At 38.4% G+C, this 15,688-nt stretch overlaps 2 long non-coding RNA genes across 2 annotated transcripts; both read left to right on the top strand.

Annotated features, from left to right (window-relative positions):
- On the top strand, positions 1–6,552 carry LOC115027518 (uncharacterized). Its single transcript, XR_003834384.1, has 3 exons — positions 1–591; positions 803–910; positions 6,525–6,552. It is a non-coding gene; the product is annotated as an uncharacterized LOC115027518 (long non-coding RNA).
- Positions 6,553–6,578: 26 nt separating this feature from the next.
- LOC115027517 (uncharacterized) lies at positions 6,579–13,234 on the top strand. The gene is made up of 5 exons (XR_003834383.1): positions 6,579–6,601; positions 12,260–12,375; positions 12,514–12,543; positions 12,727–12,852; positions 13,077–13,234. It is a non-coding gene; the product is annotated as an uncharacterized LOC115027517 (long non-coding RNA).
- The last annotated feature ends 2,454 nt before the right edge of the window (positions 13,235–15,688 follow it).

Raw genomic sequence — 15,688 nt, 5'->3', positions numbered from 1 at the left:
AAATAGCGCCCTCCACTGGTAACAGTTCAGTATTACATTCAGGTGATTGCAGGACCATGAGATATGCCTTGACTCAAATAGCAGATCTGATTTAATTCTCCCTGTTTTATTTGCAATAAACTCCTAGTATACATGAATATAAATGGTGAAGACATTATATCCTCAAAGTAGCTCCAGGTCCATGCTGGAATAACACTATTATGATCTTTAAGTTTAAATACTGAATATTGTACTAATTACTTTGAACTTGATATCCGCCACGACCTTCTGGGCCAAAACATTATTTTCTTCAGAGACTTCAAGATGAAAGTTTGTCCTGATTTGAAGGAGCAGGCAGAACTAAGCTGGTTCAGCAAATCTTTATTGTTCCTGTCTTGACGAAATATAGTCATGACATCTTCAGAAATTATGTGTACTTGAGTTTATGTGGGATAAATGGACACAATGAATCTGTGACGCCCTCTTTTATTCAGAGCCGATCAGTTTCGTTTCTCAGGAAAAGATACCCAACCCTCGTGCCTGTTTAAAACCAGCCCAACGCAACGCAAGGCTCATCAGTACACTACTTCTACAGACAAGAGATGGGTCTATGTGAGTATCTGTTACATTTATTTGAAAATGATGATACTTTTACTCATATGCGTTTCTTACAAAAAATAATAATAATGATAGTAACCATAGCAAATTAACCGTAAATGTTAATTTTAATGTTCATCTCGTGTTTCAGTGACCGCTGCGTTGATTGGAGGAGAAGCAGGTAAGACTTTGTACAGCCTTTATGGATCACCTGTGTCTTTTTCAGGTGGAATAGGTGCAGGCTCCTGGGCTGCCGGCATGATGTCTGCTGCTGCAGTGGCTAACGGAGGAGGAGTGGCAGCCGGAAGTACAGTGGCTGTTTTGCAGGCAGCAGGTAAACAGGATTACTTGATCTTTAAATTAATTTTAATCTTGTGGTTTTTACTGTTGTATCTTAATTTCACATTGTCATAATAGAGATGTGTAGCTTTGGCATTACACTACAGTCTATGTACGTATTGTGTTTTTCACTAAATCTTTGTCTTTTGCACTTCATACAAACTCTCCTAATCCGTTTAAGGCAGACCTGGGCATTGTACGGCCCACGGGCCACATCCGGCCCTTTGGCCGGCCCTGTCCGGCCCGCGTGAGGACAATCGTGGTATATGGTCATTATATCACAGTTAAGGGGCGTGGTTCGGCCCTTATCTGTGATATAATGAGCATATATCACGGTCTGAAGTGAGCTATTGCTTTTATAAAACGGTTACCAAGTGTGGCAATATGAAAGAAAAATATACACTCCAATTTAGATAGTTTTTATTATTAAATAATGATTTTTCAAAATAAAATAGTCCCTCCGTTGCCTTCTGCACAAAACATAGTGCGAGGTGGTTGCTATGCAACAACACTAACAGCTAGCGCAGTGTTCTGTTCTTCGGGTTTTTTCCATTCGGTCTCCCTGCTCTTCACGTAGCGCTGCATGTCGTCTTTTAGGGGCTTTTTTCTCTGGAGAGAAACACTGATCAATCCACTCCTCCAGATTGCTTGATTTGACATGTCCGTTTTATAAGAACAATTATAAAACGGACATGTCAAATCAAGCAATCTGATTGGTTCTTAGCCGTGATATAATGAGCGTATATCACGGGTAGAGTTGTAGTTACTTTTCACAACAAGTCAGTATCCCTCCGCGTCTGAGAAAAAGCTACAACCGTTACAGCTGTTAAATTACGTCCGTTAAGAAACACACTTACAAAGCTTTACTATGTAAATAAGAACAGAGTTCCATTCGTTCAGTTGCTTTTATTATTAACAATATCAGCGTGAAATGACAATAATCAAACACGTACTATACAGGCTGAAACACAGACGTGTTTACAGTTCAATCTGGTCCCGGGTTCCGGTCGCGCATGCGCCAATACAAGGGACCACATTTATGCAATCCGTATAGTACAATGTTCTCTACTCTGGAGCAATAGCTCACTTCAGACCGTGATATATGCTCATTATATCACAGATAAGGGGGTTCAATCGGGCCGAACCACGGCCTGTCGTGAGCTATTGCTTAAGCAGCACCGTTTTCAAAATAAAAGCAACACCATTGTATCTCATGCATGGTGTAAATAACTTTCTAACTGTGTTGCTATTATTTTGAAAAGGGTGCTGTTTTTCTTTATGTACGTATGCGCGCCCCGCGCGTGAACAGCTACAGGTAATGTTGGCCGGCTAGCCCTCAAAATGTCCGCTCACGCCAAAATAAGAAAGATTGATACAGAATGCCGCGTTTTCAAGAAGACATGAACTGCTAAGTATTTATTTACAGAAGTCAAAGGTAAAGCCGCGTGCTTAGTTTGTGGTGCGCAGGTCGCTGTGTTCATGGATTACAATTTGAGTCGCCGTTCAAGAACTTGTCTGATGAAGAGCGGGAAAAGGAGTCGGGTGCTTTGCTAGCTAAACTGCAAAACAAACAAGGACCTTTTACAAAACATTGCACATCCAGAGATGCAGCTGTCAACACAAGTTATGTCTTATCCCACAAAATCGCTAGAAAAAGTTTATCAAGGAGTGTTTGGTGGATTCTGCAGCACTCATATGCCCGGAGAAAAAGGATGCATTTGAGAAGCCATGCAGTCAATGAAAGGGACAACAACAGGGAGGGATGTGTTCACGGAGGTAAATGCATGTGTGGACAAGTTGGGACTGAAATGGGACAAGCTGGCAGGCGTGACAACGGATGGTTGTCCATATCTGACGGGAAAAATGTTGGACTTTTGAAGAGAAAGTGACAGAAATGAACCCTGAACAGAAATTGGTATTTTTGCATTGTATTATACATCAAGAAGTGTTGTGTAAGTCAGTTCTAAAAATTAACCATGTTGTTGATGTAACTAAAATAGTTAATTTCATCAGGGCAAGAGCTTGTTTGATGTCAAGCACTGTGACAGACAGTTTGTTGCACTTTGGGAGGAAAATGAGACTGAACATCGTGACATAGGCTACCACGCCGCTGTCAGGTGGCTCAGCCTGGACAAAGAGTGTCTGAGAGAAGAGAGTCAAGACTTCTGTGTGAAGAAAGGAAAAGACGTCCCACAGCTTTCAGATGCAGACTGGATGGCAGACCTTGGTTTTGCTGTTGATGTGACCGCACGAATGAATGAACTAAATGTCAAACTGCAATGCAAGGGCCTTTTTGTGCATGAAATGTACAGCGCAGTGAAGGCTTTCATGAGAAAGTTGCAGCTTCTCAAGCCAAATGGAGGACAACATTCTCACCCACTTGCCAACACTGAAGGAAGCCACACCATCAGCTGATCACCTCCACAGGTACTCATCCATGTTAGAAGCACTGCATGGTGAGTTTTGGAGGCGATTTCAAGACTTTAAAACAGTTAAGAATGAAATGCACATGTTTCCCCATTTACATGCAATGTGGATGATGCACCCAGTGATGTTCAGCTTGAACTCATTGACCTGCAGTCTGACACACTTCTGTCAGAACACTTTAGAGACACACAGATCCTCTATCACTGATGATCACCTGTCAGCTGTCCTGTGCATATCCACCTCGGACATTCAACCAGATTTCAGTGCACTTGTTCAAGCTCAAGACAGACTGGATTTTTCTCACTGAACAAGTAAACCATTCTGTATATTATCATTTTCTTGTTGTTGTTTGTGTGGAGATTAAGATGAAAATTCAGGCTGGTTTAGTTCATTTCTAATTTGAACTACTTGCTGCTAAGTAGATTAATGTATAATAATAAATCAATGTATTAGTTTAATTATTATTTTAATAATCTGAATCGGCAAATTATTAATAATACATTTAATTTATATATAGTGCTTTTCAAGACCTCAAAGCAGCTTTACAATAGAAGGGTAGTGGGGGGAGGGGTTAGGACGAGGGAAGAAGAGTATTTCCATATTTCCATTTTTCTACTGCTTTATACTTCTACTCTACATACATACTCTACACTACATAACAAACATTCTACTTTTTACTCTACTTACTTTGCAGATTAGACTAGAATCAAAATATAAAATCAACAAATAAATGACGGTTTATTATTATTATTATTATTATTATTATTATTATTATTATTATTATTATTATTATAATAATAGATACAGATAAAACTTTATTGATCCATTGGTAAAATTCACAAGCTACCCAGCTGTATATAGTAAATAAGCTCCACCTTCACCAGCTGCAACATTAACTTGATGAACACATTAATGCATCAATAACTATAATTCAGTAACATAACACACATTATTCTGAAATGGGTCATTCTGCACAATAAGTACTTTGCGTATATTTTGGTAAAAATACTTCTGTTTTCTTTTTTTACTTTGCTAAAATATCTGAGTACTTCTTCAACATTGCAACATGAACCCCACTGCAAAATGATGTTAGTTTGCCTTTAGAAGCAAAGAAAAACCAGCTGGAGAGGAAAGTCAAAAAAGAAATACAGTACATATTCACTATGATTAATAGTTGACTTTGTGTATATAATATAATTGTATCATTCTTTTTGTTGACATTTGTAAAATGTGTCTCATTATGATCGCTATATATAAATCATTAATAATCTGTCTGACGTTTAATAATGATGATTGAGATATCATCGTCATGATGGTTCACAAAGCATATTTCTGTGCGGCCAATCATCCATGGTCCATTTCAATACTTTCACTTTCAAGCGCTTACATTTAATAAACTACTCGGTTACTGCGTCAAACTGCGGAAAATGTGGAAGTGAGATAGAAAGTATATATTAGGAGGACATTAGTTTAAGAATAGAATACCTGGCGGCGACCTGGAAGATAAAGAAAAAGTCCTACAGAGTAGGCCCGATTAGCTATCGGTTGAAACGTAAAAAGTCAAAGAGAGTAAACCAGTTGAAAGGCCACAGGGGCCCATTGTTGATTTCATGCTTTCAAAATATGGCTCTGATAGTTTTCCCGGCACAGATAGGGAAATTCTGCTATTTCATACTATTTTTAATGCTATTTCACAGTCACATCAACATTGTGATTATTGTACTGTAAATGCTCTGTATAATGTTGTGCAAATGTTTATATTTTAACTGTGAAGCACTGTGGTCTGCAATTCTTGTATGAAAGGTGCTATACAAATAAAGCTTATTATTATTATTATTATTATTATTATTATTATTATTATTATTATTATTATGCAAGTCATTTTCCTGTGCAACCCTAAATCATATACTGGCAACCTAAGTTGGCACTTAGCCATCAAAGCTTTGAGAACCCCTGGTATATGTATATTATGTCATAGTTTAGTATTCCATAAAAGATCATGATATAGTATGTCATAAATAAGTAATACAAATGTTCTTAAAGTCATAAAAATTAATAGTATGCATGTCAGAAAAGTCATAGTATGGCATTTCATTTAGAAATTCATAGTATGGGATGTCATAAAAAGTTATAAAACATTAGTTAATGTCATAAAAAGTCATAGTATATCATAGAAATGTCCTAGTATGTCAGAAAAAGCTAAACTAATGCAGTCTAATATAACAGTCCTGCAATAAATTCTTCCTTCATGAAGGTTCATTTAATGCAAAGTTGAGGTGGTCATTGATATCAAAATAAATAATACTGCAGTATAATTACAGTTTGCACAATTCAGAGAAATTAGGCGACTCAATTATAATGTTTAAAATACTCAAACATGGACGATAATCAGCGTGTAACTACATTTAGTAACTTCATATAAAGTGTGAACAATATACACAAGGTATAAAAGTTGTGCTTTTAAATGATTTAATGAAATTCACATGAATGAAGTGAAAAGCAACACAAAAAATGTTTATTACCAAATGTACTGTAGCACTTAATTTCATATAAAATTCCACATGAGTTCAATATTAAGTTTCCCTTTATTTGCAAAATGTTTAACCCATGTACAGTTAAACATAATACTATTTAAGACACTGTGGGCGTGCTGTTGACATACTGTATGCAGAAGTGCCTGAAGCCTTATTCTCATTCATATGAATGATGATTATCTGCTTTGAACAGATTCATTTCAAGTAGGTCTTTTTCATCTCTTGACCACAAGAAGTCACACACAAAATAATCTCGGTCAAACACACTGAATCCAATCTAAAAATCCTTTACCATGACTTGTTAGGACAATATCTGCAATATCTGCAAATAATAATGATAATATAATAATTTAATATTTTAAATGTCAAATTATCTGACCAAAAGATACAATTATATAACACATGGGAAAGCAGCACAGTTTCACCTTTAATGAGCTGGAACTGGAGAATGTTTGGACTTTCTTCTTTAAAATGTTTTTGCTCATAAAATTGAAAATACATTTTCAGTTTATTAATCTAGTTAAGACCAAATCTGGCTCTTTGCATTGCAACGTAAAGTGACAGTCCTGTTTTCTTAACAAAATACACTGTATTCTGTGACTCCGAGTTGATCTCAATTTGTGTAAATGTTGGAATTTGTGTCTTGAGTTTCTGGTAGCCCAGCCTGAGGAGAAGCTGTGAGGACGAAGTGATGAAGCAACCAGCAGGCGGGCACAATCAGTGAGGTACATCAATATGGCATCTTTATTATCATTTATGTCTTCTGTCATTCTGAGTAGTATTTAAACAGTCTAAACACGATTAAAGTATTGCTTTATTAATCGTGTATATTTCCATTAGTTTTATATGTTTCACAGTCATTTTCCTGTCGTTATCTTGAAACCTTTAAAGTCAAGACTGACTCATTTTAAACTAATGGGATTATGTCTGATATTGAAATGCTACATTATTATCTGGACAATATTAACTTCTTTCCTGTAAAAAATATTTGTTTTGTTTTGTTCTGATGTCGCATAAAGGACAAACAACTGCATGTTACTGTGAACCCTGTGTTGCCCCATTACAATACATTAACATTGAACTTATTAAAATTATTGAAATGAACAACAACAGTTATAATATTAATTATAATAATAATAATAATAATAATAAAATAAGTTAAAATGACACTTTTAACAATATTGCCGTTGAGTGAAATTAATATCAGAAAACACAAAATCATATTTTGCACAATATTTATTTCATTTAAGATGTCATACATTACATTATGTATAGTAATATAAATATATATTATACATGAAGAGAGAAGAGGTGATGACAGCTTCCTGTGTGTGTGAGGAGCTTCCCAAATCCACCAGCACAGAAGAAGCACATACTAAAAACGTCCTCTGTGCTGGTCGGGCTGGGGCTGATCTTCATCTATTGGCTGGTGGGGGAAGAAGGTGGTGGCAGTGGTCGGGGGGGTCTTCACTGCCCTCACTGGATCTTCAGACAGTGGTGGGTATCTGGAAGAGAGTACTGTAGGGTTTGGAGAGTGGGTCAGACGTGGTGCTGGTACCTTTGGTTAGTTGACGTCCACTCTCAGCTGCCAGAGGAGTCATGCCCTGTGAAACAGAAAAACAAGTCATGATTAATGTTGGACACAATTATACAACCTTTGCATGTCACGACTGGTACTTTGGTAGTCTTGGTGAGAGGATTACTTACTTCAACTCCTATTACTGGATGAGAGAAAAGCGACCACCGGTCTCTTGCTGCTCCTGTATTCATCCATCCTCCTCATCTGGTCCGGAGTCATCTTCTCTGTCCTCAAGGAGATCCTGGATATTGAGTCATTTTTTTTTAAAGTGATGAGATCCACTTGAGAATTTTCTTGATGTTTGTAAATATTACTTTACCTCTGTCTATCACAGCCACCTACACCTGACTAAAAACACATGACACAACTTAGTAATGACTTACCTTTGTCTGCTATGGCCACCTACACCTCATAAAGAAAAATACATAACAGCATAACAGTGAGTAAGATTAATAATCCCTTAAATATTACATACATTTGCAGCAGTTTTTTTGTTTGTTAATTATTAACTTACCTCTGGTATAAGGATCTACAGCTTACATTCAAAATAATCAAAGAACATCAAGTAACCTCGGGCAAGACAGTGAACCTCACATTGCTCCCAGTGCCTTGCATGTAAACGTTGAGCCCTTAGTGTGTGTGAATGAGAGGCACATTTTAAATGCTTTGGATCAAAGTGATACATAAATACAATCAATTTAAGTGTCCTATACGTTACTATTAAAACAAGAATAAAAACCATAACACAAGATGTTACCTAAGTGATTGCGAACCCCGCCAGACGCATGAGCTGCCACCAAATATGTACAAAATGCCCTGGTAAAAGACGCTTCCAACGGTTGTGTGATCCTCGCCAGACGCAGAGGCTACCTGAGAATTGAATGATCTCGCCAGACGCAAAGGCTACCTGAGGAGTGAATGGCCCCGCCAGACGCAAAGCCTGAAGTTGAGGGAGTAGACTCTTCGGACCTTTGAGAGACTGAGGGTAGACCTTCTTCAGGACGTTCCACTTGCTACAAAGGAAACTCTTGATGCTGAGCAGGTATCAGCTGCTGAGGAACACCAGAAGGACCCAAGGAACCAGCGCCAGGGGGAACAGGGGGATCCACTTGTTGCCATCCATGCCAAAAATCTTGAGGTTGGAGCTGCTGGATGAGAGGGGAGCGAAGTCGGATGTTGTCAGCATCTTCGTCTGAAAAAGTCCTCTTCAATTTAAATTAAATTAACAACAAAGTTAAAGTTTGAAAAAACTACAGCATAGCCATTAACTACTGTACTCAATGTGTTAATTTTAACTGTTAATGTGAACCATGGAAACATTTTTTTAACCATACATATTACAAATATATTTAATATGCAGTTGAAGAGTTTGACTTGATGTTTGGAAACTAAACATGATTAAAAATATAAAGCTATTTTCTGATCTATTCTTTAGAATTGCTGAACAGTGACAATAATAATAATATAAAATACTAATAATTTATATAGTAATTAATAAAAAATATATATTTTGTAATCATAAGATGCATATAAAAAATATATATATATATTTAAATATATATTTATATATATATTTAAATATATATTTATATATATATGTGAATAAATATAAATATATGATAATATATATATATAAATTTATAATAGGGAATATAAGATAAATATATATAGTATAGATAAGAGAGGGAAAGAGAGAGGGAGAAAGAGAGAGAAAGAGAGAGGGAGAAAGAGAGAGAGAGGGAAAGAGAGAGAGGGAGAGAGAGGGAAAGAGAGAGAAAGAGGGAGAGAGAGGGAGAGAGAAGAGGGAGAGAGAGGGAGAGAAGAGAGAGAGAGAGAGAGAGGGAAAGAGAGAGGGAGAGAGAGAGAGAGAGAGGAAAGAGAAAGAGAGAGAGAGGGAAAGATAGAGAGAGAGAGATGGAAAGATAGAGAGAGATAGAAATAGAGAGAGAGAGGTGAAAGAGAGATGGAAAGAGATAGGGAAATATATAGAGATATAGGAAAGCTAAAGAGATATATATTTAAATATATATATATATGTAAATATATATCTAGTAAATTATATATATTTAAATATATATATATATAGATATATATATATATATATATACAGTTATCTTTTCTTCCATTCGTTTCTCAATTACATACAGCTTTTTATATGCATTTGGAAGAGCATGTCAGGTCGCACTCTCAAGGCTGCTCAAACAGTGATACTGCAAAGCTTCGTCAACTCAAATCAGTGCATAAACAATCTGACGCTACTGATTTTTTTTTAATATATATATATATTTATTTATTTAATAAATAAATAAAGATTTATTTATTATTAATTAAATAACCACATGGTACACCCCCCCGGAGACCCTGAATGGAGCCCTGCAGGGGGCTCCAGTAGGGGACTCCGTAGTCTTGCTGTGAGACTTCAACGCACACGTGGGAAACGATGGACACCTGGAGAGGCGTGATTGGGAGGAACGGCCTCCCTGATCTAAACCCAACTGGTCGTTGTTGGACTTCTGTGTTCGTCATGGAATGGCCATAACAAACACCATGTTCGAACATAAAGATGCTCATAAGTGTACGTGGTACCAGAGCACCCTAGGCCAAAGGTCAATGATCAATTGAGCGGGCAATGTTCAAAACCTCTATTGCTGAAGCTGCGGTGATGAGCTGTGGTCTCAAGGGGCGGTAACCCTTGAACACCGTGGTGGACCCCGGTGGTCAGGGAAGCCGTCCGACTGAAGAAGGAGTCCTTCCGGGTTATGTTATACGGGAGGATTCCGGAAACAGTTGCAGGATACCGAAGGACTAGAAGGGCGGCAGCTTCTGCCGTTTCAGAGGCAAAGCAGCGGGTGTGGGAGAAGTTCGGAGAAGCTATGGAGAAGGACTTTCGGTTGGCACCAAGGTGCTTCTGGAAAACCATCCGGCACCTCAGGAGGGGGAAGGGGGGAACCATCCAAGCTGTGTACAGCAAGGGTGGGACCCTGCTGACTTTGACTGAGAAGGTTATCGGGCGGTGGAAGGAGCACTTTGAGGAACTCCTGAATCCGACTAACACGCCCTCTATGGTAGAGGCAGAGCTGGAAGCTGATGGGGGATCATCGTCAATTTCCCTGACGGAAGTCAAACAACTCCACAGTGGTAAAGCCGCAGGGGTTGATGACATCCGTCCAGAAATGCCGAAGGCCTCAAAGTGTTGAGGGGCTGTCTTGGTTGACACGCCTCGTCAACATTGCGTTTTAAAAAGGGGTTATGCTTTTTAGGTTTTTGTGGTCTGTCCAGACCACAAATGGCTGCTCAGTTCCCTCCAACCAGTGTCTCCACTCCTCCAGTGACAGTTTTACTGCCAACAACTCCCTATTCCCAATATCATAATTCCTCTCTGCAGGAGACAGCTTCCGGGAGAAGAAGGTACAAGGATGAACCTTCTGATCCTCAGCCGATCGCTGAGAAAGAACTGCCCCCACACCGGTGTCCGAAGCATCCACCTCCACGATAAACTGGCGAGTGGGATCTGGGAATATGAGAATGGGAGCTGAAGTGAAACGTAACTTCAATTTACAGAAGGCCTCCTCTGCCACAGGGGACCATCGGAAGAGCACTTTCTGGGAGGTGAGGGCGGTGAGGGAGCTGCCACCGAGCTGAAATTACGGATGAACCTCCGGTAGAAGTTGGCAAAACCCAGGAAACGTTGAAGCTCCTTTCGTGTGGAAGGAGACAACCAGTCAGTGACAGCCTTGGTCTTGGTCGGGTCCATCTGAATGTTACCTGCGTTGACAATGAATCCCAGGAATGATACTTCTGAGGTGTGGAGTTCGAAAGCAGAGGAAACTAACGGGAGAGGGTACCGGTTCTTGATGGTGATGTTATTGAGTCCTCTGTAGTCGATGCACGGACGCAGGGTCTTGTCCTTCTTTCCCACGAAGAAAAACCCAGCTCCGGCTGGAGACGAAGATTCCTGCAGCCAAGGAATCATTGATGTACCTCTCCATGGCCTTGGTCTCAGGAGCCGATAGCGAGAAGAGTCGACCTCTGGGAGGGGAAGTACCTGGACGGAGGTCAATAGCGCAGTCATAGATTCGATGTGGTGGCAAGGCGGTGGCCCGGGTCTTATTCACCTGCATTCCTGACAACTTGAACGGGAAATGAATTAGATGTTGATCATCTTTAATTTTCTGTAAACACATGAACTTTCATTTCCCCGAAACACAACATAAAGGCACTTTGAACTGAGCACTTTCACATAGCAGGTAAATACCACCCTCCACTGGTAACAGTTCAGTATTACATTCAGGTGTTTTTCAGGTGTTTAGAGTCGTTCATCATTTAAATGAGAGGATGGGGACTTGAATAATAATTCATTTGCCCATTAGATATGCCTTGACTCAAATAGCAGATTTGATTTAATTATCCCTGTTTTAATTGCAATAAACTCTTAGTATACATGAATATAAATGGTGAAGACATTATATCCTTAAAGTAGCTCCAGGTCCATGCTGGAATAACACTATTATGATCTTTAAATATACTGAATATTGTAGTAATTACTTTGAACTTGATAAGATCTACCACAACCTTCTGGGCCAAAATATTATTTTCTTCAGAGACTTCAAGATTAAAGTTTATCCTGAATGCTGGTTTGAAGGAGCAGGCAGAACTAAGCTGGTTCAGCAAATCTTTATTGTTCCTGTCTTTTGTGTTTCTCTTTTGCTCTAAATATAGTCATGACAATATCAGAAATTATATTTACTTGAGTTTATGTGGGATAAATGGACATAATGAATCTGTGACGCTCTCTTTTATTCAGAGCTGATCAGTTTCATTTCTCAAGAGAAGATGCCTAACCCTTGTGCCTGTATGAAACCAGCCCGACGCAAGGCTCATCAGTACACTACCTCTACAGACAAGAGATGTGGTGGCTCTGTGAGTATCTCTGTTACATTTATTTGAAAATGCTGATACTTTTACTTATATGCTTTTCTTACACAAAATAATAATAATGATAGTAGCCATAGCAAATTAACTATAAATGTTGATGTTAATGTTCATTTCGTGTTTCAGTGAATGCTGCGTTGATTGTAGGAGAAGCAGGTAAGACTTTGTACAGCCTTTATGGACCACCTGTTTCTTTTTCCATCTTATTTTAACACACTCTAAGTAAACAATACATCTACATACAAATTCTATTCTATTTATTCTACCTATCGCGCATGATCCATTTTAACTAATTAGCACACTATCGTTAACAACAAAGTTTCCTCTGCTGTGTTGCAGTCGTTGCAGTCAGTGCCGTTGCAGCAGCTCCTTTAGTTCTGGGTGCTGTATGTTTCACCTCAGCTGGAATAGATGCAGGCTCCTGGGCTCCCTACATGATGGCTGCTGCTGCTGTGATGCCAATAGGTAAACTGGATTACTTGATCTTTGAAATTAATTTCAATCTTGTGGTTTGTATTGTTGTATCTTAATTTCACATCGTCATAATAGAAATGTGTAGCTTTGGCTTTACACTACAGTGTTTAGGTAGAATATAACGACACTACTGTGTACTGTGATTTAGTTTTGTGGCTTGAGAACTTTCTCAGCTTCTCCGTACTTTGATATAAACCTGTGTATTCTTGCTTTAGGTGGAGCAGTGTTGGGATGGCTGACTCTAATCCTCATCTGAGAAATCAATGAAGGAACAATGTTTTTACTTTTGCCAAATGAAGGAGGCGACTGCAATCTGTTCCCTTATTAAACGGCACTTTTTTTCATCTCAGACAACTGAAATGTTGTGTTCAATAAACCTCCTATAAAAAGGATGCTTGGTCAGTGTGTTGTCTATAAATATTTCCATTCTTCATAATGTCCACCAGAAATAACTGAGTGAGTGAAAAAACTAATAATAAAGCAGCATTCATATTTATTTATTTATTTATTGTTTATTCTTGCAGGGACAGCACACAATTAAAAGTAATTGCACCATAGTTAGCTAGAAACAAATTAGCATCCGTTGTCCCTGGGCAAGGTAGACAAAAACCCAGCACATAACAACAAATACACTTCATGAAACAAAAAGTACTTAAAAGTCCATTGAGTGTGATAGAATCAGTTGGATGAATACAAGGCGATCATCAGGGGTGACACGTTTGTGCAGACTTTAGCCAAAGCTTGAGGCTGGTTTTAAACACTGCAAAGCTTCCTGAGTTTCTTATATTTGTGGTTATGTGTTTGTGAGCTGCAGTACACAGTCACCCCAAGCGATGGTCTTTCTTCTGGCAACAGTTAAGTTGTGGGCCGTAAAAAAGACAAAACACTGAGCTGAAAGATGCTATGAAGCTGATACAGCGGGAGGGAACTTTATAGAGCGACACCTTGCATTTACACAATCACTTCATTGTTATATAATGATGTTAACTGGTGCAGCTTTAAGGTAACTAGCTTTTCAACTCAAGCTAAAAATAAATGCAATTAAGAAGTCGATCTAAACCGGTTTAGCAACGTAGGGACTGACGACTTATCACCTCAGAAATGTTAAATATGCAAAGTTTGTTTTCTGTTGTTGTTGATCAGATACTTTTAGGTTACAGTTTTTCTCAGTCTCTCAACTACATACAACAGAAACACTGTAAAGTACTTTAACCCCATCATACAGGAAGTAAGTGAAGTTTCTTTCTAGAGCACTTTTAGACACAGTATAAGATGACCAAAGTGCTGCAGAAAACAAAGAGCCACCAAAGTGTTGTATAAAAGAACATTAACATGTAGCACACGTTATCTTCTTACCCTTGTTGTATTGAACTAATCATATGATTATTGTCTCTCCTAAAATTAATATATATAAAAAAAAAAGTTAACTTTACTTTCAGTAAAGGTGTTGCACATTTTAGATTAATTGAATGACGTGAGGCAGGCTGACAGTCTCTACTAATGACTGTAATAAACTCATCTAATATACATACAGTATAATATTACATTACATTACAGGTCATTTAGCAGACGCTCTTATCCAGAGCGACTTACATTGAACTAACTACAGGGACAGTCTCCCTGGAGCAACTCAGGGTTAAGTACCTTGCTCAGGGGTACAATGGTGGCAGCCTGGTATTGAACTCCCGACCTTCTAGTGTTTTGTTTGGAAGGCGTACCACTAGATCACTACGCCATCACCACCCTATATAATATATAATATAACTCTTGTCATATTTGCTGTGAGATGGACCAAATAATCAGGAGATGCCTGTCTGGCACTTTCTTATGTTGTAAAATGCAGACCCTAAACTGTTGTGACGCACTATGACCTCATAGTATTTTTGTAATTTCCTGTACCAGTGAGTGTGAACTTACCCCACCGAGTGCTGTGTCAGCGTTGGAAACAAAAGCTTTAACACTCATACGCTGCCCAAACCTTTTGCTCTGCTGAACAAAAATCAGAGTCACAATAGTTTCTGTATCAACATTGAACATAACAAGTGCACAATAGATGTTTATGAACATAACTCACAGCGCTGTGGCAGGATAACCATATGTTAGAAAAGTTGCAGATGGCCACACTTTATACAGATTCATGTTCCCCAGAAGATGTGTGGTTCCCTGACAGCGCCACCATGAGGTTGACATTTTAGTTTTTAGTGAAATGTCTCGATTACTGTTGGATGAATTGTGATGAAATCTGCTTCAGTAATTCATTCCCAGATGGTGAATTGTAATAACTTTGGCGGTCCCCTAGCTTCTCATATATCCAAACTAATGACAATCCCAACAGCCTCAACTACTTTCTTTTAGTGCTAATTAGATCATATTAGCATGCTAGGTGATTAAACATTATACCTGCTCAACTTCAGCATGTTAGCATTGTCATTGTGAGCATGTTAGCAGGCTGATGTTCAGCTCAAAGCACCGCTGTGACTCTTAGTTTTGTCAAATTTACTCCAGTAAAATGTTTGAAATTGCTTCATTAAAATGACAACAACTACCATGGTAACAACAACAACAACAACAACAACAACAATAATGACAAATTCCTCTATTTTGCATGCATTTTATTTTGGTTTGGAATTAAATAGCATAACAAAGATCAAAGTATTCCAAGAGCACAGAAGCTTCATCTTATTGACCTTCAGATTCAGTTAAATGGTGGCAGAACAAAGATTCATCAGAGCTAATGAACATCGTGAAAATGACACCAGGCTGCATCTTCCACATTTATAAAACAAGCTTTTGGCTTATTGAAATAGTTAATGACAAGATGAGAATT

The sequence above is a fragment of the Cottoperca gobio genome, chromosome 22 (genome assembly GCF_900634415.1).
Source record: "Cottoperca gobio chromosome 22, fCotGob3.1, whole genome shotgun sequence".
In the NCBI taxonomy this organism is placed as follows: Eukaryota; Metazoa; Chordata; class Actinopteri; order Perciformes; family Bovichtidae; genus Cottoperca; species Cottoperca gobio.
This window is presented reverse-complemented; position numbering and strand designations above follow the sequence as displayed.